At 39.6% G+C, this 27,500-nt stretch overlaps 3 pseudogenes; 2 read left to right on the top strand and 1 right to left on the bottom strand.

Moving 5' to 3' along the window:
- LOC138009574 (uncharacterized) overlaps positions 1-564 on the top strand; it is a 1,593-nt pseudogene extending 1,029 nt beyond the window's left edge.
- A 188-nt stretch (positions 565-752) lies between these two features.
- On the bottom strand, positions 753-2,703 carry LOC138009573 (uncharacterized; annotated as a pseudogene).
- LOC138011301 (uncharacterized) lies at positions 2,702-13,539 on the top strand (annotated as a pseudogene).
- Positions 13,540-27,500: the final 13,961 nt, after the last annotated feature.

The raw sequence follows: 27,500 nt of genomic DNA, 5'->3' as shown, positions 1-27,500 counted from the left end.
CAGAAGTTCTTTTTCCAAAATCCCAAGCATGGATTAATTTGTTTTGTTCAATACGTGGAATTTGACCAGGATACGAGAGACCACGAGTCACTCCGTACATACGCCTAATTCCATACTACATCCCCTTCTTCATAAAAAGTCATGCCAGCTTCAAAATGTTTTCAGGTCAAGGAGTGGAGAAAAACAATGATGACGCTAAGAGAGTTTAGAATGTTTCACAAGTCAAACAAATGGGATGTTGCAAGAGATACTCTCCTAACAGAAAGTAGGCAGTGGGACTTACAGCATCATGAAAGGCAAAAAGGAACTTATACTAAGAGCAAACTTGATTATTGGAAAACTGAAATCAGTGAAAAAAGGAAACAGCTTCAAGCCTCACTAGCAAGCACTTCTGCAACAGAGAATGATCAGGATGATGAAACAGCTGATCCAACCCCCACTGAAGATTACAACAAAAAGACCGTTGTGCAACTAAGGGAAATTATCAAAGAACAGGGCCTTCAAGTGAAAAACTTAACAAAGCTGAAAAAAAAAGATTTATTAACACTTATTGAAAATAGTTAACTATCAGAGTGTATACTTTCCAAAATGTAAATTGTCAATCAAGTCTTTTGAAATTCATTGCACTGTGCAATCAAATTTTAGCATCTAACCAAGTTAACTACCTTACTGTTGCAATGTTATTGGCCATTACATTGTGTGTTATCAAATGATTTATTATTTTATAATTGCATTTCATCTGTCAGATCCTACTAGTTGCACAATGCTGTGATTTTAACAAACTTGATTGAAATTTTTTCAGTGTAAGCTCTTGGGGCCTCAACAATGGCACAATTCTCCTTTGATATGTTTGTGGAGATTGGGCCACAAATGTCCTCATTTTGACAGGAACCGAATTCTAGACTCATCTCCATGTCGATCATATAAGCAACTCCATTTGTGCAGAAGCTTACATCTAACAAAATCATTTTCTTCATATAATATCCAGTTTCTTTCCTCTGCTTTTTTTCCTTTACCATGAAATAAAAATTTAAATATATCGTGTCCAAACTCCAGTGACACTGTTAGTACTGGGCCTTTGTGACAGACAGTATCCAACAAGGACACTCTCAAATTGTCGACATAGTTCTGAACAATGTCCAGTGGTGGCTTTGGAGACTGAAAGGATCTGAAAGAAAATTATTGTCTTCAGTTTTTAATGATTAATGTGCAAGCTTATAAATTAGTGAACACCAGCTCAATTAGTTGGTATCCCTTAGGACGACGTGTTCAACTGAAAGTCTCCAGGTTTTCATGATTCTAATTACCGTATATCACCAACATACATCAGCTAATGTAGACTCTGTGTACTGTACAGGAAACAATAAAAAGTTGTCAAATTAAATTACCTTAACAAAAATTGGAAAAGGTGTTCTTCAGGCTCCCACGTATTCTCAAACACGCTGAAACCTTTCCATTTAACAAGGTATTTGGTTCCCTTGAAAAATATAACGGCTTAATTAATTAGTCATGCAGTAAATTCCTGACATAAAACACAACGAAAAAAAAGTCTTACCTCAGAGTCCTCCCGACTTGCGAGATACCCTCTGCTTCAAAAATTAGATAAGGCAAATCTGTTCAATGGGGAGCTTATCAGGGAGCGTATCCTGAGCTCGATCAACGACTGTTGGCGTGGTTTTCAGAGCAAAGAAGTCAAGGTAAGATTTTCCCTTTAATGCGTGCGGTATTTTTGCTTGGAAAATGTCGCTTTAAACAAGAAGAAATCCACTTGCGCTTTCGTCTTAGGTTTGCTATGATGTCATGTGACAAGCTTGTTTACACGATCTGTGTCAACAGATGGTGCAATCTCGCTCCCAGGCTCTTCATTCCTTCAAGTGCGATATTCTGGAGGAGATGGTGAGGCATTTGTTTAAGACTTGTGGCACCTCTATAACGCACTCGACCAACAATATTAAACCAACAATTTCTCTTCGTTTTACAAGTAATTAAGCTCAACTTGTAAGTGAATACACGTTCATTTGTTACTGCTTTAATTTGCTGAGAAAGTTCTTTTTATCAAAAATACTCGGCTATAAGCCGAGACTGCTTCATTGGCTTCAAATTTGCCCAAATTGAGTGTGGATTTGTGTAAAAGTCGCTCGGCTTATAGCTGAATAAGTACGGTAACACCCTTTGCCAATTGCCTGACAATGCTAACAAGAAAACACCTTTTTTTTTAAAAATGCAACTTCACCTGAATGACATAACCCTGACAAACAAGAATTCCAGGAGGAAAATGGCTAAGAAGCTGAAAAAGGCCTGCCAAACACTTAACATTTAACAGCGCCGTTCAGTCTGCTTGGGATAGTTTTCCTGCCATTATGCAATTTCTTCTCAAGCTGAAGGATGATGATCCCACATGCCACGGCCAGTTTGACTCTTGCCGATAACGTTTCCCATTGGTAACCAGTGCAGAAATAAAGCGGTTATCTATACATGAACCGTAGCCTTCAAATTTAAAGGGTAACTGACGGCTAAAAAGTCACCTTTTTGGAAACACATTGAAACAGACACAAGGTACTTTGAATGCTTCTTTGTGCCTTTTTTCGCTCTGTCCAAAAAACTGTCCAAAGTGCAGCTTCGTAAGTCATCCGCTGTAAACGCTTTGAATTTGATCACGTGACCTGATGCGTCACACTTGTGTACACCAAGCAAAGTAGACATGGCTGATAGTAGTGCAAGTGAGAGGAGTTCCAACTCGGGGTCTGATTTTTCTGATTTTGAGGCTTCGCTAGAAGGCAAAAATAATGAAAGCGCTTTGGAGCCTGTTGGTGAAATCAGGCCCTGGCGATTTGAACCGCCAGGAAGAAATGGAAATCGAGTGCGCGAGTCAAAAGAAGAACAAAAGCCCGTATGCAGCAGCTGCCTCAATCAAGAAAGCGACAAATGGTGAGTGCATTACACTTGTAAATACTGTACATGAAAATTGGTCGCAGCTAGATTACAGAATACGCGTCCACACATTAGCATATGAATAAGGTGTATTGTTCTTAACGACCTTATTCAATATAGGGGCGATCAAGTAAAGAAAATTAAATGTGCTGACTCTTGAATTCCATGGGAGCGGAGTGCTTTTATGCTACACGCCTTCCAAAACTTAGGTTTTCATACACTGAAAATATAAACATGCAAGCTTGTGAAGGTGCTTTGGAAGGATGCATTTTTGAGAGTAGTTTTCCACATGATACATGTTTCAATGCTTTCGTATTGATTTTAAGTTTTCTAGTATTGAATTTGGCGAACGATTGAAGAATGCAGCAAAAATAGCATTCATACATGTACTTAGAATTAAGCATCCTCTTTATATTGACCTATTGTGAACTTCAGTTTTCCCCTTTTTTGTGGTCTTTGTACCTTGTTAAAAGCCCAAAGTTTAAGTTATCTGTCACATTTGTGACAGTTGAAGTGCTGATAACTGTTCATTTTAGTGAAACTAATCATACAGCTTGTGTTCTCTATTTCTTCTTCTATTCAATATCGTGATAAAAATTGTTACTGTCCTGATTCTTTTATTACAAGGTGTCAGTGTTGAAACTGCCAGTCAATGTGGAGGGAGGAAGAGAACATCTGCTGTCAAGAAGCAGATGCAATGAAAATAAAAATTTGGAGGCTGTTACAGTGGAAGAGCGGGGGTTGTCCGATACACACGAACTGAGTCGGGTCGACATTTTGGTGAAGACGACCCGTCAAGCGGAAGTCGGGTCGTGGTGTTTGCGGAAGTAAAGTAAAGTTGCTATTTCAAAGAAGGTTCGAGGAACTTTCTGAAAATGGTGACGGTTCATGACAACCCGTCTAGTCCATGACGAGCCGTCATCTGAAAGGTCGACCCCACTTTTGGAAATGTCAGGTGGCGAGGGACTTACAAAAAAATCGTATATTTGTGAAGATACTAGAGGCGGTGAGGCTGGCTGAAAATGTTGACGGGTCATGACTAGTTCGTGACGAGCCGTCATGCGAAAAGTCGACCCGCTTTTTGGAAATGTCAGGTGGTGAAAGACTTGGAAAAAAACGTGTATTTGTGAAGATACTGGAGGCGGTGAGGCCGGCTGAAAATGTTGACAGGTCGTGACGAGCCGCCTAGTGCGTGATGAGCCGTCATGTCAAAAGTCGACCCAACTTTTGGAAATGTCAGGTGGTGAGAGACTTGGAAAAAAACGTGTATTTGTGAAGATATGGGAGGCAGTGAGGCTGGCTGAAAATGTTGATGGGTTGTGACGACCCGTCTAGTTCATGACGAGCCATCGTGTGAAAAGTTGACCCGACTATTGGAAATGTCAGGTGGTGAGAGACTTAAAAAAAATCGTGTATTTGTGAAGATACTGGAGGCTTTGAGGCGGAGTGAAAATGTTGACGGGTCGTGATGACCCGGCTACTTCGCGACAAGCTTTTGTTTGAGGTGGTGATGTCAATCCACAGGGAGACACTTGTCTTGTTGTTCATATTTGTTACTTGTTTGCGATCGTTGCGTAATATTGAAGTGCTAGCCTCTGAGGTGAAACACAAATTCAACATTTTAAAGACACAGGATAGTAAAAAGTACAGCTGCTGTGAGCTTACAATTATGGCAGGAAACGAATTTGGCAAACCTGTGTTGTAGGTTTGTTATTGTGTTTGGTCCCATGAGAGTGATGTTGTAAGGTATCGGTATGGAAAATTTGGGGGACAAACAAAGTGTATTATGGGTAATTCGAAAATAGAGAATACCCCAAAATTGATAATTTTGCCATTTTAGTTTTGATATTCCCAGGGACAACTCATAGAGTCTTTTTTAATAACAAAAAGTTTGCGAAAAAAGGTTTCTTCTAGACAAAGTTAGAAAGGAAAAATGACTCTATCAATAAATTCTCTAATTAAAAGCTGTCCACAAATGACTATTTCTTGACAATAAAATGCAAATTACATCGAATGAGGCAGGCGCACGTTTACAGCGAGTTTTCATCCCTTTTCAGTGAAAAGGGATGAATAAATAAATAAATTTGGCAAGAATCTTGCACAATAATGTGGCAAAAAACCAGTGTCAGGGAGTTTTTATTTGCCTCTTTCGAAAGTAATGAGTAAAGTAATGAGAAAAGCTACTGCGTGTCTTATAAAAACTTAAAGTTTAACAATGAAAAAAAAAAAAACAAAACCAGACAATTAATCAAAATTCCCCGAGACGGTTTCTTAGACCAAGGTGTGAAGAAAACGTAGTTTCCGGTTAAATTCTTACCGGAAACGAACTCAATTTGTGAAACTATATACTTTTAAAAAATGAGGGCTATTTTAGGAAAGCTTTTTATTTCTTGCCTTAAAACCCTTTCACCACTGGAGCGACCAAAAGCGGCCAACCGGAAATACCTTTGAGTTCCTAAAGCGGCCAAAAGCGGCCAAGAGAGCATGACTATTTTTGCTTGTCCCTCCCCGGCCCAGAGATAGTTTTATTGTCCTGCATTGTTCTCCTTTTGTTAAAGGACCTATTGGCCAATCAAATCCACACAACTGTGCATAAATTTTGTTAACCTGTGTATGGTGGGGAGCAGCCAAATCTTGATCATAGCTTCGGAGAGAGAAATGGCGGAGAGAGAAATGGCGGAACCTCTGATTGTAAGCACTGAGGAATTTCACGATATTTTTGGTAGTTCTGATCAAGAAAATAATGCAGCAGATTTCGATGGGTCAGATATTGATGTTCAGGAATTGGATAGTGATATAGAGGAAGATGAAAATGAAAGCGAAAGCGACAACGACTCGAATGCGAGTGACACTATCGAGTGGTCAGATGAACTCGAGGATTTTGATATCGAAGAGTTTAGCGGCCAACAAGCCATAAAATTCAACGTTCCTGAAAACGTGTCTCCTAACGATTTGTTTAGTCAACTCTTTGGAGATTCAGTTATTGATACGATCGTGACGGAGACGAATCGATATGCTCGGCAAAAGCTAGCAGACACGCCACGTCTTCAAAAGTGGAAGGACATAACAAATCGTGAACTGAAGGCTTATTTCGGTATATGCATTATTATGGGCATAAACAACCTTCCGCGAATTGCCATGTACTGGTCAACCGACCCATTTATTGGTAATTCAGGCATCCAGAGCGTGATGACGAAAAACCGCTTTGAAGAAGTTAGCCAGTATCTTCACTTTGTCGACTCCAGCAAGGAACCCGCACGTGGCGATGCAAATTACGATAAACTCTTCAAGATTCGCCCGATCCTTTCCATCGTTTTGGATAATATTCAAAACGCATATGAGCCCTCCAAAAATCTGTCTGTAGATGAGGCGATGATTGCTTTTAAAGGACGGCTTTCGTTCCGTCAGTATATGCCCGCAAAGCCAACAAAATATGGAATAAAAGTTTGGATGGCCGCCGATTCCCAAAATGGCTACGTCTGCAATTATGCTGTTTACCTCGGCCAAGAAGGTCAAGCTCGTCTACATGGCCTTGGCTACGACGTAGTTATGAAAATGGCAACACCATTTCTTAACAAATACAGACATATTTTTTTCGACAATTTTTTTACGAGCACAAATTTGATGGAACATTTGCTTGCTCAAAACACATACGCTTGTGGAACTGTTCGGTGCAACCGGAAAGACTTGCCGCCGTGTTCAAAGAACAAGCTTAAGCAAGGCGAGAGAGTCAGTGCCCAGCGAAACCAACTCGTTTTTACGAAATGGCATGATAAGAGAGATATATCTTTCTTATCAACCAATGTTTTGCCAAGTGAGCCTGCCCGTGTTGTTCAACGACGAAGGAACGGCCGTGATCTCGATATTGAGAAGCCTCCTGTGGCAGACGTTTACAGCTCTTACATGGGAGGTGTTGACCGAGCCGATCAACTTCGTTCTTTTTATTTCACGGGTTATTCTAGCCGCAAATGGTACCGCTACATTTTTTGGTTTTTATTTAACCTAGCCGTTTGTAACGCTTTTGTTTTGGAGTCATTTCATCGCACCACTCGCGGTCAGACAAAGCGAGCAATGATCAATTTTAGGCTTGATCTCGCAAAGCAACTGATCAGTGATTTCTCGCAACGACAAAGAAAACAAAGGTCCCAAGAGCCTCAACAACATTCCGTCGCCAGAGAAGCCCATGTTTCTGTCCATGTGGAAGGAAGGAAGTGAAAGTGTGTCCAATGCAGCAAAGCCGGGCGAAGGACGCCCAAAGGTTACAAAGTGGAAACACGCTTCGAGTGCAGTCTGTGTAAAGTTGCACTTTGCCGAACGCCCTGTCACAATTTGTATCATGACCAGACCGAGTGACTCACTTTTGACTCATTCTTGCGATAAGTTTCCTTTGTATTGATTACACTGTATTTCATATGTAAATTTCTGGTGGAAAGCAACTGGCTGAGAACAGTTGGATCACAATTTAAGAAATATGACCAATCGCAATGTGTATAGCAATGGCGGCAAATTTGAATTTTTTTACGTGTCCTCACTTTCGATGTAAATTGCATTGGTATTAAATTGATATGTGTACATACTTATTATAAATCAAGTAAAACAAGTCCTAAGCTTTATTTCTCTGGTCTTTATTTAGCTTTAATTGCCCCCTGAATCTACTGAGCATATATATTTTGATTTGGGTTTGAAATCACCATGGCAGGCTAATTATGTAATAGGAACAGGGAGGTTGGGCCTCATTTGCATATAGTAGTGAAAGGGTTAAATCAACTAATAATCAGAATCTACAATTCCTAAGCTTCCAGAAAATATATGCTTTACTGGGGGTTTTTATGAAACGTGTGACCGCGAAGCATGCAGCAACAACGCGAGGTTGCCGTTTGGGGGTATACTGCTTTAAAGGACGTAAAACTCATGAAATGAACTGTTATGCTGCGTTCTTCCAACAGATTTAGCATTCCGGTACTTTGACAAATGAAAAATTTGCATTTATTCTACTCTATAGATAACAATAAAATTTCGCAACAAAGGCACTCAATATAAACGCAATTTTTGCAATTGCGTTCATAACTGCGAGGATCATAGCTTCACTTGATTTCATATCCGCAGTTCATATATGATCCCGCATATATCATTTCATAAGTAACTGTTTTGATGGTATCACTTTGCGGTGGGAATTGAAGAATTTTGGAACAGTCATGGGGTTTGCGTGTAAATGTGTTTATTTAAAAAGTTATTACACTGCATTCATGATGTCATTACTTGGAATACAAACAACCTACTGATGTGCAATCCTGAAAAGACCGAAGTAATTTATTTCTCATCAAAGTTTAATAAAAAATCCAACTATCAATCAAGTATTTTCTCTTAATAACAAAGACATAAAAATTCGCGACAAAGTACGTGACCTTGGAGTGATTTTGGACAAAAATCTTTCACTATCCAATCATATCAACGAAGTCTGTAAAATAGTATCACTAACAATACGGTCAATTGGCCGCATAAGAAGATACCTATATGCCGATAGTTTGAAGCGTCTTGTAAACACCTTGGTGACATCTCGCATTGATTACACTAATAGCATACTGTACGGTTCGACTGACTATGACCTGAATAAACTTCAATGCCTCCAGACCACTGCAGCACGCCTAATCAAAGGCGCGAAGAAGAATGACCACATAATGCCAATACTAGAAGAACTTCATTGGCTACCAATCCGATACCGAATACAATTCAAGATCCTGCTTCTCGTGTATAAATGTCTTCATGGATTAGCTCCTCAGTACCTTACTGAACTGATTAAACTTCACTGTCCTCCACGTACACTCCGCTCAAGTAACCGTCTAGTATTAGAAAAACCAATAATCAACATGGTTTCTTATGGTCAACGAGCTTTTAGCTACGCCAGGCCGGAACTCTGGAACACCTTACCAGAACATATAAAAAACTCTAAATCAGTAAATGATTTTTAAAAAAATTTAAAAACCTACTTTTTTCAATTAGCATTTAAATAAGTATTTATATGAACATCTATCAGTCCATATGATTAGAGCAGTATAGGTAGCATATTTTTACTGATATACATATTTTTATAGATTTCCGTATACATATACATTTTTTACCTTATTGTAAGTGCATTGGAATTTTTAAATGCACCTATAAGAACTTTCTTTATTATTATTATTATTATTACACAATGGAAAGAAGAAGCATAAAAATCCTATTTGCCAGCAAATATCTCCTTTATGCTGTCTTTTCCCCTTTAATGTATAAGCACAAAACCCAATAATGCTGCCTTGCCTGCATTACAACTTCACGCCGATTTAAGTGTGTACCCCAAATTTTGGGGTCTATAAGTATTCATCTATTCAAGCTATCGTTCTTTCTCATTACTCATTCATAACGATTACTTGCCGAACATGTGGCATTTTGCCGAAGACGGCAAACTCTTTCATGTAGGTGAGATGTTTTTCTTTTGTTTTGGGGGAGAAAGAAGTCCTTTGAGACCAGGGCACTGTGCTGCTTGATTGATTTCATAATTTTTGTGTATCACACTTCTTGAAAAGAGCGATCAGACTGCTTGTGTAGACGGCTGAATGGGCCACTTCAACAGAGGAACAAAGTAAATAAATGTTAACTCGAATGTCGGAATAACCACAGTTGCAACGCATACCTAATTACGCGCGACACGGCTTGATCGGCAATAAAGTATTTTTTTCTGATGCCGGAAACTTGCGAGCTCTAGTAAATGAAAACGAACTGTTCGCTGAACGGATATTTGGGAAATTTACGATTTTACTTTTCTTGCTTTACAATCACGCTTATTTAATCCCTCCCACTTGATAGAAACCCGACAAGTCGATTTTCTCTGAGATAAGTTATGACTTTAAGACAAGCTATTAAACAAACGATAACACATGTGATGCATTTCATTCAAATTGGCATAGGGCTTTAGCATTGAGCTTCCTACTCTATCTGCCGTTCTTCCAGCTTCTTTCGACTTTCTCCGCTTGATTCGAGGAATCTCATAGCGCATGTATTTTCTTCTTTTGTGACAATTGCCTCGTGACGCTGCGCGAACTAGATGCCGCACTATTGGTCAGTTTTACATGGTTGACATGACAACCTTCTCTATGTCACGACACGACAGGTGAGGGAGACGAAAACAATTACAACAACTGAAATTTAAAAAGCCGTAGCTACTAAGAAAACTGTTGTTCAAAACTGTTGAAGAAAACACGTGCTGTTTTGTTGAATCATTTATACCCTAAGCTGTTTTCAATTTGCATAACAGAGAAATCATGTTTTTGTTTTTGAAATTTACATTAAGCTTACAATCAAAGTTTAAGTGGCTACGCTAGTGGTTCATGAGCGATGCTCCCAGGAGATAAATCAGACTTGCGTGGATTCATATATTTTTCTGCAAACCTCTCAGCTGGCTAATATATGAAATATGATCCCAAAATATTTTTGTCAGCAAAACTGTCAACATTGCACCAAATTATTTAAGCATTTAGAGAAAATAAAGTAGAATAATCGTCAAAGAGCTCATTTATTTTTTAAAACAAGCGGAACAAGCTTTAAGCATTCAACATTCGAGCGGGAAGGCGCAATTGGCATAATTAACTTGGCGGACTTGAAGCTTTCTCTTGCGATTATTATATTATTTCGATTGGCTGGTAGTGATACCCTCCTTTCAAAAATACAAATAAAAAATTTAACGTTTTCAGAAAAAGTTTAACCATAATCCAAGGTATCTAAGCTTATTGAATTGATCACGCATCACATGCGTCGCCTCGGTACATAAAAGACTGCTCATAAAAGCACCCCGCTTAACGAAAAAAAAAACGAATTTCGGCTTACAGAGATCAAAATTCCTCGTTCAAGATCTCTTTTTCAAGCTATGAAAACGCTCTATTTTCATAAATACAAATAAGTGTTGAAAGCATTTCGCGAATAAGTTAAAATCCATAAAATGTGTCTGAAGTCTCTGGAATTCATTCACACATCAAGAACAAAAGGATACATTCCACAATTTTGCCGCTCAAGCTCGCTTGATTACGCCATTGTGCCAGTCCTTTAGAATCTCTCTCCAAAATATCTCACCTTTTTCCAAACGAACGCAGCCGAACTTTTGCGAGGCCTGTTCGGTGGCTACCGAAATGAATACCCCAAGGGATAAAACCGAGCCCTAAAGCCAGTATTTCCAGCGGGTTCACCCATTTCTGAATAACACACTTAAATCCGCGTGAAGTTGTAATGTGAGCTTAGTACTGCGCAAAAATGGAACCAATCAACAATTGGAGTAAATGGCTACGGGAAAAGTCCCATAGCCCCATTTATTAAAAAGAATACTGTTCAATAAAAACCTAGATAAAAAGTTTGGCCCAGTAAAGGTGAGGGCACTGAAAACGCCAAAGCATGTGACACCATTTTTGGGATGCTTTTAGGAAGCTTGCAGAGAGTTTCGCCACACTTGTATGTTTTGAGGAAGCGTACGGCTATAAGCTGAGACCCCAAACTTCTTAAGAAAAAATTCAACTTGATCCACACGAATTGTAAATGCATAATATTTGGCTATAAGCCGAGACCCATTTTAAGTCTTGATGTTTATTATCAACCATGGAATTTTCGTAAAAATTCAAATTGACATGGAATGAAAAATTACCGTAATTTCCGGCCAATTACCGGCCAGTATTCTGTTGTTATGTAAGACAAGAGCCACTGCAGGGAATACGAGGGTGTGGGTAATGTGATACTTTTTAATGGCAGTCAGAGAGTTATTTATGGCTGGATCGCACAACACAAATTTCCGTTTCGTTCCCTCCGAAACGCATCTAGTATTTTGACTTTTCACAATAAGGTGTAGTGACTAAATCAAAATGGAGTTTAATTGAAAATCTTAACATCTTCGAGATGCGAACATGTGAACTTGAAGAATAACAACATATAAACATGATGAACACGAAAGCGATGGAAATTGGATCATAAATAAAAAGCTTTGGCAACCTGCTCGATTTTGGGATTGACTGATGGGATAAATTGTTCAAAAATAAAAGGTTATCTCTGTCCATGCTAATTTGTAATGTAAACAGTCTTCACAAATATGACAAATCGAGGGCGCCGGATCAACATATCTGGAAATGAAGTGCTATTTCTCTTTGAAAAAGCCCTTGTTGTTATTGTTGAAAATTGCTTGGTTGGTCACTTACATGCTTAGAAATGATAAAATTTTGGTACTGCGAATGTTTCTCACCATCATACCAATGAAAGTGTTCATGGTTTTTCTATGCCGAGGTGTGACACTGAAACATGATGCCACTAATTGATAAAACGTGACAAAAACACACAATGTCTGGACTGATGTAAACAGTGCGAATAATGGTTATCAAAATAATACAGGGATTCGTGGCGCATCAATAAAACATTTTAAAATAGCTCAACTTTAAGCTGACTCTCATTTTCCAGTTCGAATCAACTTCGTAGGTCATTTAGAACCCAAGATATCGATTTGTTGGTTTTATTTAGCCACAAAGATGTGAGAAAGATGTTGGCTGGTGAAAACAATAAGTGTAGAGTAATTTAGTTTGGCTTGTAAGTGAAGACATGTTCATTTGTTGCTGCTTCAATTTGCTGAGAAGACATGGTATAAGGATATTAAGGACACATTCGCAACATTTGTGAATGCTATTCTGGTCGATTTTTATAGTTTTCTATGCGTATATCCATATTTTAGTCGCTACTCTTTGAGAATGAAGGATACAACATTTTTGAGCAGCACAGCCTCCTTTGTTCATGGAAGTTTTTTGTTCTCTCACCACTTGACACTTCCATGGCTACGCTTTAAGAACGAGGCATTCAACATTTCGGAGCGCTATTACAGTAAGTCATTATTTCTGTTTCTGAACAGCATGTTGTCAGGGTATCAAGGACACATATTCGCAACATTTGTGAATGCTGTTCTGGTCGATGTTTACAATATCGATATTTTAGTCACTAGTCTTTGAGAACGAAGCATACGACATTTTTGAGCAGCATAGCCTCCTTTGTTCATCGAAGTTTTTCTTTCTCTCACCACCTGACACTTCCAAAAGTCGGGTCGACTTTTCAAATGACTGGTCATCACGACCTGATCGGATCGTCACGATCCGTCGAGATAATTGAGGCTGCCTCAGGCAGTTCGACTTCCGGTAGTAAATCTTACTTTCTTTTTAAACTTCATGACCCAACATCAGGCAGTAAACAGCAATTGCCGACCTGACTCAGTTCATGTATATTGGACATGTGTGGGAAGAGCTGCAGCCAGAACCCGGATGCATTGTTCAGCATCCCGGATTTGAGGCAGTGTGCCTCCATGTATGAGTTCTGCAGACAGGTTGGCTACAGTACAAGCAGCAGTATGGCTCTTCTGATTATGAGGGTCCAGAGCACAAGAAAAACCGCCACATTGCCTACAGGCAACTAGTCAGGTGGTGTTGGGGTGCCTTGGGCAAAAATATTCGGGTGCCTTTACCTTCTTGTGCAGTGAATTGCATATGTGCCCACTTCCCAGAGCCCAACCAGCTGGAGGAGGACACGATCTTTACTGGTTTTACTTATGTACATGAGTAAAGTTAAGTGCACAGGTATAAACTACTTTCTCTTACTCTTTGTTATGTAACTACAATTTTTTTCAAAAAGAGAATCTTTATCATACATGTACATGTATTCTTCTATGTGATCGCTTTTTTAACAAACCTTTGCTCAGGTCACTAAGGAGTAACAATCCTTTTCAAAACCTCTTAGGAACTCAAATTAGCTGATACTGGCACATTTTAGCAACAAGTTTTATCTGATACATGTTTTCACATCACTCAAAATAACCTTTATCCAACCTGCTATGACATTGTCTATTTTAAAATCAAACACATTTATAGTTTTATACACTCTGGCCTCCTAGTTCACCAGATTAGTGCGGTTATATCGGCTGACATAGTTCTAAACAGCTGCTTCTTTGTCAGGTCTCTGTGCATTTGCAGCAAGGGATGGTGGGGTGTTGATAGCCAAGTTTGTCACGTACTCCTTGAGTTCCCTTGGATTTGCCTCATATTTTGCAAATAAATCTGTGATAATGCTGTAGCAGTAATCTGCAAAGTTGAATGCATTATTAATTCTTCCTTTATACTGTCTGAGGTGGATCTTGAATTCATTGCTTTTTATGGCTCAAAAATTGAGCTGAATAAAAAAAAGGGTAATTGTTTGCTTCTGTCAATCCATAAGCAAAAAAGTGCTCTCTCTAACTTCCAAAGACCCATCTACATCATACCCACCTCGAGAAGCTTGTGTTTTGATTTTTCTGATTGCATGGTCTCCTATTTTAGCTTTTGGAAATACTACTGAGTAGCGTGGCCTGCCATCGTCTGTTACTGCCTGCATCCTGTCTGCATTGGTGTTGTAATGCAGGGCAGAAAGGCACAATCTGATAAATGATCTAAACATAAGTGAAGATCTAAGGGTAATTTTTGCATTTTTGTGATCTGCAACATTTGTAAAATTAATAACCAAAGCAGTGTAAGAATGGCTATGGGAAATGGTCAAACCTAGTATACATCCCCTGGTATGAGAAGGCTGTATGCTTTGGCGCAAACTGTATGTCCAGGCTGTGCTTGGCTTCCAGGGTCGATGTCTGGTATTTGGGAGATAGCTGTGCTATATCCTTCACCAGTTGAGGCTTCAGTAACAACTCCTCCAGTTTTACTGCTGGGTATGAGCCTATGAGTTATGAAATGGAATTATTGCAAACCTAGTGCTTTACAGTATAATGTATCACATAGACTAATGAGGAGTGTAAAACTACCCTAGGGCTTTTGTAAAAATGTTTCTTTACACTGACGAAAGTTTCTCTGGTACACCACTATTCTTAATGTCTTTACACAGAAAATGAAAGAAAAAAGTTTTATTCTAATGTCAGGTGTAATTTCATTTAAATATATATAGCCATTACTATACCAGGCTGCAGCCAAAGCCAATCGGCTGCATCTCCTTCCAGGTTGCTGTGCCCACACTCAGGGTACACACCACTCTCCACATTAACATGGATTTTTTGAATGTGCAATGGTAGCATTTTCCATTTTTCTTGCATGACTTGGCCATTTCCATCAGGTGTTGATGCTGCACACCAATACATGTGATCGGAAATTGACTGGCGCCACTCACCAACCTCGTCATAGTCCTTTTTCTTGGCAAGCTTGTCAATCTTTTTGCACAAGCTTGCGTAAGCCAAAGAAATGTTGAAATTCAATAAATTAACCCAAAGCTCTTTCAAGAACTTATTGGTAAAGGACCACATCTTTTTTTTTAATGCTCGATGAGAACACATTATGCACACATGCCATATGTCAAACTAATGGGTTGTATTGGGTCGATTGCGTTTAATCCAGGTGGTGTTCTGCTTGGGCCTGTCTGTGATTAATTCAGCAATACTCAGTCCTGAGTTGGTAAGTACCTGTACTGCCCTCACCAACCCTTCATGCTCCATCCAGGCACTATTTCTAACCTCATTACTCTGCAGAAGAAAGACAATTTTCAACTGTGTAGTAATATCGCAGAAATAGTGATATTTATCTATGCAATTAACAATTATACCCCATAGCATAAAAGCCTTCAACCATTTTCTGGGAAAGTTTCAAACCTGAACTAGCTGAAAATCCACCACTCTTTTGATCCTCTGTTCAATCAGTGTGAAGGAGCCAAACTTGGCAGAGTACCCTGAACATTTCTAATTTGACGTCAAATGTCTGAACAGCACTGGAGATCAAATTCTTCTTCATTAATTTTTGTTCACCACATTCGACAACTTGTATGGGCCCCCTTCGTTGCTTTGTGCTTTGTCTTGTTGGTGAATGTGGCCAAATTATCATTTTCACCATAATTTAAAATTACTTGCCAAATTTGCAACATTCGCCAACTTGCATGGGCCCCCTCGTTGCTTTGTGCCTTGCCTTGTTGGTGATTGTGGCAAAATTGTCACTTTCACCATATTTGCCAAATTCGCCAACTTGTATGGACCCCCTCATTGCTTTGTGCTTTGCCTCATTGGGGATTGTGTCAAAATTGTCATTTTCACCATACTGGTCAAATTCGCCACGTTTGCCAACTTCTATGGGCCCCCTTCATTGCTTTGTGCTTTGCCTTGTTGGCAATTATGGCAAAATTGTCATTTTTGCCATAATTGCCAAATTCGCCAACCTTTGCCCTTTTTTGCCATTTTTGTTGTCGCGTGCATTTCTGGACATATCTCAAGTTAAGCGGCCAACAAGCCATAAAATTTAACATTCCTGATGATGAGTCTCCTAACGATTTCTACAGTCAACTCTCTGGAGTTATTGACACAGTCGTGACGGAGGCAAATCAATATCCTCGGCAAAAGCTAGCAGACACACTGCTTCTGGAAAAGTGGAAGGACATAACAAATCGCAAACTGAAGGCTTATTTCTGTATATGCATTATTATATCTGGGCATAAACAACCGTCCACAAATTGCCATGTACTGGTCAACAAACCCATTTATTGGTAATACAGGCATCCAGAGCGTGATCAAGAAAAGCCGCTTTGAAAAATTTAGCCAGTATCTCCACTTCATCATCTCAACATAGAGCCGGCTCATGGCGATGCAAATTATGATAACCTTTTCAAGATTCACCCAATCCCTTCCATCGTTTTGAATAATATTCAAAACCCATGTAAGCACTCCAAAAATCTGTCCGTGGATGAGGTGATGATTGCTTTTTAAAGGGGTGTCCCAAAATGGGTACATCTGCAACTATGCTGTTTACCTCAGCCAAGAAGGGAATCAGGCTTGTCTACATGGCCTTGGCTACAATGTGGTTATTAAAATGGCAAGACCATTTCTTAACAAAAACAGACAATTTTTTTACAAGTACAAATTTGATGAAACTTCGCTTGCTCAAAACACATACGCATGTGGAACAGTTTGGTGCAACCGGAAAGACTTGCTGCCATGTGCTAAATAGCATGATAAGAGAGATATCTTTCTTATCAACAAATGTTTTGCCAAGTGAGCCTGCCTGTGTCCTTCAATGATGAAGGAACGGACGTAATTTCGATATTGAGAAGCATTGTGTGGCAGATGTTTACACCTCTTCCATGGGAGGCGCTGACTGAGTCGATCAAACTTCGTTCTTATTTCACAGGTTATTCTTCCCGCAAGTGGTACCACTACATATTTTGGTTTTTATTTAACCTAGCCATTTGTAATGCATTTGTTTTGGACTCATGTCATTGCACTACTCATGATCAGAGAAAGCAAGCAATGATCAATTTATGTTTGATCTCAGAAAGCAACTGATCTATGGTTTTTTGCAAAGGCAAAGAAAACGAAGGTCCCAAGAGCCTCTCCATCACCAGAGAAGCCCATGTTTTGGTCCGTGTGGAAAGAAGGAAGCGAAAGTGTGCCCAATGCAGCAAAGCCAGGTGAACGACGCCTAAAGTTTACAAAGTGGAAACACGCTTAGAGTGCAGTCTGTGCAAAGTTTCACTTTGCCGAACGCCCTGCCATAATTCATATTATGATCAGGCCGAGTGGCTCATTTTTGCCTCGTACTTGCGATAAGTTTCCTTCCTATTGATGACATTGTATTTCATGGGTAAATTTCTAATGGAAAGGCATGGCTGAGAACAGTGAGATCACAACTTAAGAAATTTTGGCCTTGTGCACGGTATTGGTTGTCAATCCATTTTTAGTACCAATGCCTGACTTCTGCCTGTAATTTTTCGGTTGTGAAGGAATTGTCCAATAAAATACAATTATGAAAAGTTTCTCAGTGATGTCTACTATTTATTTTGATGATTGGTTCGCTATTTTCTTTCTCTGATTGCACGTAACACCACAGCCAACTTAGTGGACAAAAGGAAATTTTCGTCAAGCGCGTTCCATATTCATCCAAAAAATTTCACTTCCATTTCGTTTCCAGCGTTTGCATCGTTTGAAATTTGCTATCGTTCGTTTGGTTCGTGCCCTCTATCGTTCAAAACGATTACAAAACAGCATTTCAAAGGTTTCAAAGAAGAAGGTTTCTATCGTTTTAAGCGTTTCAAAGGGTATGGTTTGAAGCATTTCAATCGTCTGAATCGTTCAAATAGTTTGATGTATTGGTGAGTGTGGACTGGGTTCAACTACTGGACTCGGCGGTTTCTTTCGAGTCTTTTGACCTTGGCAATCGATCAGTTCATCTCAGCGGACCGGGAGGCTTCTGCAGTTACAAGGAGTCATTGAATCGCAGGTGAGTTTCCTTTGGAAGTTTTCAAAAATAAAAGCCATTCTTTTTATCACTCTTTGTCTTACCGTCAGAATTACTTCATCAACCAAGGCCAAGGTCGTCATCTTATTAAGGTCTTATCTGATGAAGATCTTATCTTTGACAGGTCTTTGATTGGGTTTAGCTCCAACACGGCGGTGCCCAACTATTCCAGAAATTTTTCAAAAACTTAAAAAAAAACCAGATTTGTTTATTTTTTGAGGTAAACACTGACAAAAATCCGCATTTTGTGACACATACCAAGCTCGTTTGTGTAAACAAGCGTTTCAATGAAGCCGGGACGTCCGCTGGAAACCTGTTTCGCACAAGTTGGTTGTGCGAGTTGCGAAGTAACTTCCGATGTGTTCTTCAAAGAGATTGCATTGTCATTGTTAAAGTAACTTATGTCCACTTTATTTATCTTCAACTTCAATATCTAATCCTGCCAGCAATCGGGTTTTGTTTTCGTTTCCCGCGGTCACTGAGACCGTAAATTTGGGGTGCGTTGGATAAGGAAATCCGGATTTAGATCTTAAAATCTGGATCTTCGGATTTCCAATCGAACACAAAATCCGAAAATGGATTTCGCGATGGATTTTGTTAATTGAAATCCTTACCCGACATGGATTTCCAATTAGTGAATTTGCGACAAAATCTGTTTCCAGATTTTGTGTTCGATTGGAAATCTGAAGAACCAGATTTTAAGATCTAAATCCGGATTTCCCAATCAAACGGACCCCAATCTAAACCATTTGGTTCCGTTAAATTTGCTCACTTGATGTGGTTAGGGTTTTAGGACGGTCTACGAATTTGGAAGGTGACCCATGAAAAACCTCTACTCTATTTAAACCTGCACCGTTTTTAATCCACATTATTTCATTCGCCTTCGACATGTTTTGAAAAAGAAATCAGATTATACAAAGGAGAAATAGTAGTTTCCACTTTGTGCTTGCAAAGGTCAAATGAAAAAACACCATTTAAAAGTCCACTCAAAAGATTATCTTTGACTCTAAAACTGCCTTGCATTTTCAGATCTCAAATTGAATGATGTTTTGGAAGCGATTCAACAGTGACGATTAGCTTAAATAATTTTACAAACTAAAGCCTTCGTAATTCATCAAAAAGGTTCAATACGTCTAAAAGAACGTCAGGAGAGATATGAACATACTTTTGCAATAAGCTCAAATGAAAATCCAGTCTTATTTAGGATGTAAGGAAATGTTAGGAAATTCTCGAAATGACTGAAGTGGACGGCACATTTAGCAGTTCTTAAGTTCGGTGTTTACCCTGTGTTATCCTCTGTTTAGGATTTTAATTCCATAAGTGTTTTCATTTTCGAGATTAATGTTCTACAGCAATATGGAAATTGTAGAGAGGCATGAAACTGAACTCCTTTTGCCCTTTCAGACAGACGGATTACTTGTATGATTCACTTATCTAGTTTCACCGGGTCGAAACAAATTCTCTTTAACAGTCTCCCCTTTTGTCAACTTTCGTTTCGATGAACAATCTAAAACTTTACATCTGTTTATCAAACGTCTGACACCACAGCGGAAACCGTGATGACGACCTCAGCCTTATATTCGGGTGGCTAAGCAACAAGTGGGTTGCCCGGATGTTATAAATAAACCCGGGAAGTTTAACTTTTTTCATTTAGCGTGGCATGCCTCTTAAAGAAAATGGAACTTTTACCTCTCAGTTTTTCACCCCACCTAATACCCTGACTAGGCCTGCAATGCTGGATGAGACGAATGAATTTATGGTCTTTGTGCTCCGACTCGATAACGCCACTCTTCAAACTCGTTGTTTTATACGAAAACGTTTCATCCAGCGAAACACTAGACTTCCGCTTGCCGATCATGATGTCGGCGAAGGTTAACAGTACCATTGTTGCTTAGCTCACTGAAAAGTAATTCTTGCTCTCAACCGGAAATAAATATTTATTTTCATGAAATCACGAATGCCTTCCAATTTTTTTAGGACGATGCAGAGCTCATGCATAAAAAACAAAGTCCACAAATATGCGGTTTTTTATTTTCCTGAGGGAAAAACTGTGGGCACCACACAAACTTCACAAATATGTGATGGTTATCGACAACACATCCACGAAGGAGCGTTAGTGCAGGTTCTATGGGAAGGAACAAGGGTGTGGGGAAAAATACTGAAATTACATGGTAAGTAATGCACAAAAACCTTATGTGTATGCAAAGAACAAACATAAGCACGTAAACTCTTTGTTAATCAATTTCATCGCTGCATTTTTGCGCATTTGTTTTCCTTTATTTTTTTTAACTTCCAAACTTTATCTAACATGAGCTGTTGCCCAACCTTTATCGACAGATGAGCCTCAGGAGTGCTGGGCATTTGAGAGAGGTGTGGACATATCATCTCATGCCTCTACAACATGCCCTAACGCAACGCAACCACCTCCACCCCCAACTACAGCACCACCATCAGCACTGCCTACACCAAAATCACGGTCACCAGAACCAACATTAGCACCACCACACACACCACCATCGGCATCAGGAACAGTTGCGGATTGTTTTTTGACTAACCAAGCTTTGATTGCCATTTTAAAAAACCAAGTAGACATTATGAATAGTCTTAATGACATTAAATAAATTTTAAGCAATGGTGTAACTCAGGCTACCACAGGTCCTAGATCAGCAATGGGCTCAACTGTGGTGGAATGGGTGGGGTCTTGAGTGGGACATTGGGAGGGGATAATTTTCCTGGAATTGAAGGGCCTTGGGTGGGATATTGGGTGGGGTTAACTTATCAGGTATTGAGAGGGAGGGTTCAAATCCAGGGTTCAGTGCAACGTCTTCAACCGGGGAAATTTCTGAGGGAATGGAGGAGCAAGCAAATAATATGGGAAACGGATCTTTGGATTTTGATTGGGACTCAGGGGACATTGATACGACAGGGGGGATAACATTGTTGTCACTGGGGGAATGGACGACCTTAGCTCAACGGTGAGGGATAGTGGCACTGTTTCCATGGGTAGTGGGGAGGATTCTTTTAATTTATCAGGCAGTAATGTTCGAGGAACAGGGATAGTTACGGGACAAAGTGTGGAAGTTGTGAACGGACATCATCAGGTGAGGGAGGGAGGGTCGCGGGAGGACGGGGAAGAGAAAATCAGAGGATGCTCCATAGAGCAGCTTCATCAAATGGGTAGGTCCAGGAAACATTTTGCTGTTCTCTTGCTCAGAAAATTCTGTTCAAGAGAACAGCGAAAGGGAAAAAGTGTTAAAGGGGGGAGGAAGGGAACACTACCCATAGACATGGAAATTTTGGAAAGGGTGAGGGCCGCCTATTTTGTTTTTCATCCGACCGACAGCAAGGAAGAAGAGTGGAAAGGCTGAGTGACAGCAATTAATACATTTTTGCGTGGGGAAGAACATGCGTGGGGAAGAACACAGGTATAAGTCCACGACGGAGCGGCCGGTTTAAGGAGGCTCGAAAAGCTTTTCAGCTAGGCGCGCTCTTAAGTCACACACGCAATTCCAAAAGCTGGGTCAACAGCACCAAACAAATAATGCTGATTTCGCTTACCTTTCTTCTAATTCCTCTATAGAGCAGTTTTCAATTGAGTGTCGTAAAACCAAAACCAAAGTAATTATTTTGGCCAATCAAAAAGGTCACTTCTGATTGGTTGAAAAAATGGCGCGAGAACTTTGAACCCATCACTGAGTGAAGTAATCATAAACCAAAACACTCAATTGAAAACCACTCTATATGGAATCTAAATAGACATCTCCTATTCACGAAAACTACAACGATTCTACACAAACGGTTTAATAGTCACTTAAATCCGTTTGTATTGGCCTGTAGCTCCACTCGTGCGCGGACTCGAATGAGCAGATGACGCATGCATAAAGGCTGATGTTGTAACCCCCTTATTGTTCCTGATTTTGCAACTTGACTCGTTTATATTTCTGATTCCGGACATTGATTTTTTTTTTCAGATTTTGCATGTTAGCTTACCTTAATTTAAAACGTTTGAGAAATCTATGATGGATACTTAATACCCCGGCCAAATTTCGTCTTGCTATGATTAACCCAACTGTATCTAAGGACAGAATATGTTTATTTCTTTGAAAAAAGGAGAAACTATTTCGAGCCTCCTTAACACCGAGAAAGTATTCAGGTGCAGGAAAAAACAAAACACACAGTTTAAGCAACAACAAGGACATTGCCAAAAAACAACGGTCTTAATGAGCCACACAATATTTTTGCATTCACTTTTTACATTTTAGTGCAGTTATTTGCCATGTTGAACACCAAAGTAAAGCGATAAAAATATGAGCGATTCTTGGCCGGAGAAGGTCAGCACTTGAAGATAAAATGTTCATGGTGGTTTCGTTGGTGTATAACTGGCACACAGACTTCAAGTCTGTGTGCCAGTGAGATGATTTTCTCGATGGTGGTGTCATGGTTGCCAGAGCTCTCCTTCGGTTTGGATTAAGTTGATAACAACATTGGTGTTACATTGTTGACTTACTGTGAAACTCAGAAATACTAGAAAAGTAGAGATGTTCATAGAGTGTAATTGTGTAAACAGTAATTCGAGAAGATGATAATGATTGAAACCCTGTTTGTAAATTTATGAAGAGTGTGCAGATTGTGGGATCTAGGTTTCCTTGAGCTCAGCCATTCATTTTCATATCGTCACACTTGCTAGTACACGAATATTTTTTGTTGTAGATGTTGAATTGAATTGAATTTTTTTAACTTTTTAGAATTCAATGGAAGAGTACTTTTTAACCTTAGAGACACCTTTTTCTCCTTTTCAATTCATGTAAAACACATACTTTTACTTAGGAGATCGTTAATCCAAAAGAATTTGTATTTTTATATATTTAATTGTAAGATTTTTAACACTAAATATAACTTTGGGTGCGTTCGATTGACCGCATTCCGGAATAAGAATACACGGAGTGATGATTTAAAACGGTACATCTGGCGTTTTGAAGCAACAAGGATAATAAAGATATGTTTAAAATAGCATTTTAGCAGGTGTTTGGTAATTTTAATTTGAATCTCCGTAAAAACGAACGATTTCTAACTTCTATTCCATGTATTCTTATTCCGGAATATGGTCAATCGAACGCACCCTTATTGCTCTATATATTCACGGATTTCCAGCAAGATAATAGTGGTGAACTTTGTCCGCATTAAATGATACTCACTGCAATTAATCAGGGTTTTCAATATATTTCGTGAGACTATAGGCGCTTTCATTTTGTCAAAACTGGCCTGCACCCCTGACTCGTCTGTTTGTAAAAGAAATCCAACACTTTGAAAGAACACTGCATGACAATTCATCGCATTCTTCTAGAGGAGAATGTATCATCCTCAAAGTGTGTTAATCTGAACGCGTTGTAGAGATTGTCTCTCCATACGCCTGGTCTGGCCGGTCTGTCAAATGAAAAGCGCCCTATATTTTAATTAGAGTACAAGTGATGGCTTTTCAAGAACACTATAAAAATGTTGTTCTAAAGGTGTTCTAGTGTGGTGCAGGGATGGTGCAGTGGTGAGAGCACTCGCCTCCCACCAATGTGGCCTGGGTTCGATTCCCAGAGTCGGCGTCATATGTGGGTTGAGTTTGAATCTCTACACTGCACCGAAAGTTTTTTCTCCAGACACTCTGGTTTTCTCTTCTCCTCAAAAACCAAAATTTTTATTTAATTTGCGTTAACTTGTTAATTTCAATTTACAGTGTCTCCTATTAGTGCTCTACAGCGCTAGAAGATTAGACACTTAAAGTTCCTTTCCTTAAATAACAACTTGAAAACAACACATCATAGCACGAATAGAGGGACACTAACTACAATTCCCTGAGATGTCACCAACAGTTTGCATGCCGATAGGGGTTTCAATGAGCCCTAGGTGAATGGAATAGCTTCTGATCACTAAGACAGTGTGCAAGGTGATCGGGGTTTCAACGAGCTCTAAAAAGAGCTCCCGATCACTGACAGTTTTTTGGGCCGATTTGTGATTCATCGAGCTCTGAAAAAAGCTCTCGATTACGGTGTACAAGCCGATCGGGGTTTCTACGAGCTCTAAAAAGAGCTCCCGATCACTAACAGTTTGTGAACCGATCTGGGATTCAGTAAATAACAGTTTTTCGGGCCGATTTGTGAATCATCGAGCTCTGAAAAGAGCTCTAGATTACAGTGTACGAGCCGATCGGGGTTTCTACGAGCTCTGAAAAAAGCTCCCGATCCGGGATTCAACGTCACGGTGGGATTGAAAATTCTACCTTCTTTTCCTGACAGGTTTTCTGAGGAGAAAAACGAAAAACGAACGAATTTGAAATCAGGAGAGCACTAACAGTAATAAATCGTAATGTTCGAGCATTAAGGTGGCTCAAGAAAGTTGCAAAACTTTCAAGTAACGTGTTTGTTAGAAAGTTTGACACTACAATGCTGTAACACGTATTAGCAATGTTACGATTCCATAAGAAACACCAATTATTGCTAAACAAGATGCGGTCATTGTTGTGACGAGATAGGAACTGTGGTTATGGGAAATAACATCCTTTATTATATCTCTCAGATAGTACGCACTCTGTAATTGGCTAAATTAGCAGGCCGTATTCTACAGTATGGCCCGCTGTACAGCCCGCTAAATTTAAAATTTCGACAAAACATCATCCAGCGAGTTTTTCATGTCATTTCTGTTACATAAACTTGCACTGAAAACTGTTTGAATCTTGCAAGCAACTATTTCAAACTTAACAGCCAAGAAAATTTAGTTTTTGGGATTTTGGCACGGCATTCTTTGTGGCAGTTAAACCTTCCGCTTCACTTTCACTAGTTTCCTTGCCCGTGCGCCGGTTAACCTCAGAGATATAATAAATATCTTACTAACCTCGTTTTCTTGGTCCGTACTGTAAGTTACGGTTCCTCGTTTTTTCTTGTTAATTTATGGCCCGCGCGCTTCACGCTTGGGCCATAAATCAACGGGAAAAAACTCGGTCCGTAACTTACAGTACGGACCTCACACTCGGTTAACTAGTAAGAGGTATTTACTTTGTCTTTGGTTTCACATAGCTCAAAACCAAATCCCTTGATCTTATTTTTTTATTGCTGGGAAGTAATCAGAAGGCCAAGGTGAAGCTCTCTGCAAAGTTTTCAAAAACAAATTATGTACAGCGGATTCAGAGCCCCCTTAAATCTGTGATTAAGTGTTGAAACTGGTTAGAGCCAACTTAAAGAAACTTTAAAACCCGTCAAGAGAATCGATGATATCGAGATGCTGTCTCTGACATCTTAAACAGCATAACTCCATTCAAAAAACAATCCTGTAAATCCGAACAAATGAAGCGGACTGTAGACGCATACACATACGCAATTTTTTCAGCAATGATTTTCAAAAACGGAGTAGAGGGGGATTCTGGAATGTTAATTCTCTCGAAAAAGTGTCCTGTGATTACTTTAGCGCCAGCAGGGTAGCGGGAATCCCAATCATCCTTGGTGCTAGACATCAAGATTTCAGGGTGGTCCGAGACAACTTTTAAAAGGTAATAATCTTCCCCTACATCTGCAGCGGCAATAGCAAGGATGGAATCCTTTGCAATCAAATCCAGCAATCCCTCTCTCATCTCGCCTACGTCATTTCTGGTGACTCTTCTTTCGGGAGCTTCCTGTTCCAAGATGTGTTCATCCCATGGTTTGACAAATGCTTTATTTCCGCAGTTCTCGTAATCACCATGTTGACAAGAATCACAGTAACAAGATAGATCCTGCACTCTCAACCATCTGCTTTCCCCATTTGCTAAAATGCTGTGAATGGCCCGGTTGCCCTTCACTTCCTTAAAGTGACGGCGAGGCCTGTTTCTGTCGTGCTGCCCAACATAAAAAAAAACTCTTCGACTTAAATTTGCTTTCTCTGAAGGCACTGAAAGATTCTCTTGGGCAAATTCAAAAAGATCAACCGCATTTTGAATTAATTTTTGTCGCCTTATGACAGCCATATCAGCTTTCGACTTAAGGTTTGCGCCTGCTCCATCCTGGGGCCCTTTAGCATGTGATGTTTCAAAAAAATTTCGTATGGTAGGATAACCAAAATCTGCTAATGAATGGCTAATGTCGCCCATGCAATATTGGCTTTTGTATTAAGCAGAACAACCATCTGTCCATTCTTGCATGACCTTCACTGGGTACTTAATTTCTTTTAAATACTGGGCTATGAGTTCTCAGCAGTGGTGCACAGAGTGGTGATCGTGTTTAAGGTCTGGGGATATGACAAATAGATGTTCTGTCACAATTCTGGGCTGGTCTTCTGATCTATAGCATCAATGTCTTTCAAAGAGTGTCTGTGTAAAACAGTGACATGAATCGATACCTGCGTTTGCCCATAGTAAAGCAACTGTATTTGGTCCTGGTGTTGGCAGGTGTAATTTTCTGAATAGTCATGCACACAACACACATGATCAACTGGAAGGCACTGAATGAGGCTTTTCATTTGTTCGTTTTGCCAATTCGTGTGAAAACAATGCCCCGGAAACTTTACTAAAAGACTTTGAAAGTACTTAAACATTTCACCTGGTGATGTCAGTTTTTCAACGATTTGTAATCTTCTATTTTCGCCCAGAGTTACGTACTCAAAACGCTGCCATTTAACTTTGTCAGCACATTCATCGATGTGCTCTTCCTCTGGGAGAAGTTTTAACAGCACCATACCACAGTTAGTGCACTCCCTGTCACAACATTTTTTGGCATAAAAATGCATTCCATCTAATTTTGGACAAAGTGTTTTATCAACTAAAGCTGACAAGTGATCGTAAATTGGGTATTCGCTTGCTTTCCCAGGTTGCTTTTTCAACACTTGCTTTCTATAGTTCATGCAGGAAGTAAACAGCATGCGCGTTTCCACATGAATTCGACAGCAACAAGAGTTCCGATCTGCAAAGGTCCGTTGAGATATTTTTACTTCAGGGTATTTGGATTTAAATTTTTCAAAAACCTCATTCTGCGTTTTTTCCAGCACTTGCTTTTCGTGCTCATGATATTCCTTGGGAGCAACTCTTTTGCGCGCGACGTCTTTTTTATTGCCAGTTGGCCTGGAAATACCTGGAGTTGCCCAAATTTACATTGAAATTTAAATTAAATTAAATTAAATTAAATTAAAAATCGCACGCAAGTTTCAAATGCTCCTCAGGAATTGCATCGTTTCTCCTTTTTCGCTTGACTTCTGTCCATCCGGCGGATGTATTGTTAAGCACACGCTTACGATATCTACCGCTTGCTCTAACACGCTCTC

This window comes from Montipora foliosa, chromosome 7 (genome assembly GCF_036669935.1).
Source record: "Montipora foliosa isolate CH-2021 chromosome 7, ASM3666993v2, whole genome shotgun sequence".
Taxonomy (NCBI): domain Eukaryota; kingdom Metazoa; phylum Cnidaria; class Anthozoa; order Scleractinia; family Acroporidae; genus Montipora; species Montipora foliosa.
This window is presented reverse-complemented; position numbering and strand designations above follow the sequence as displayed.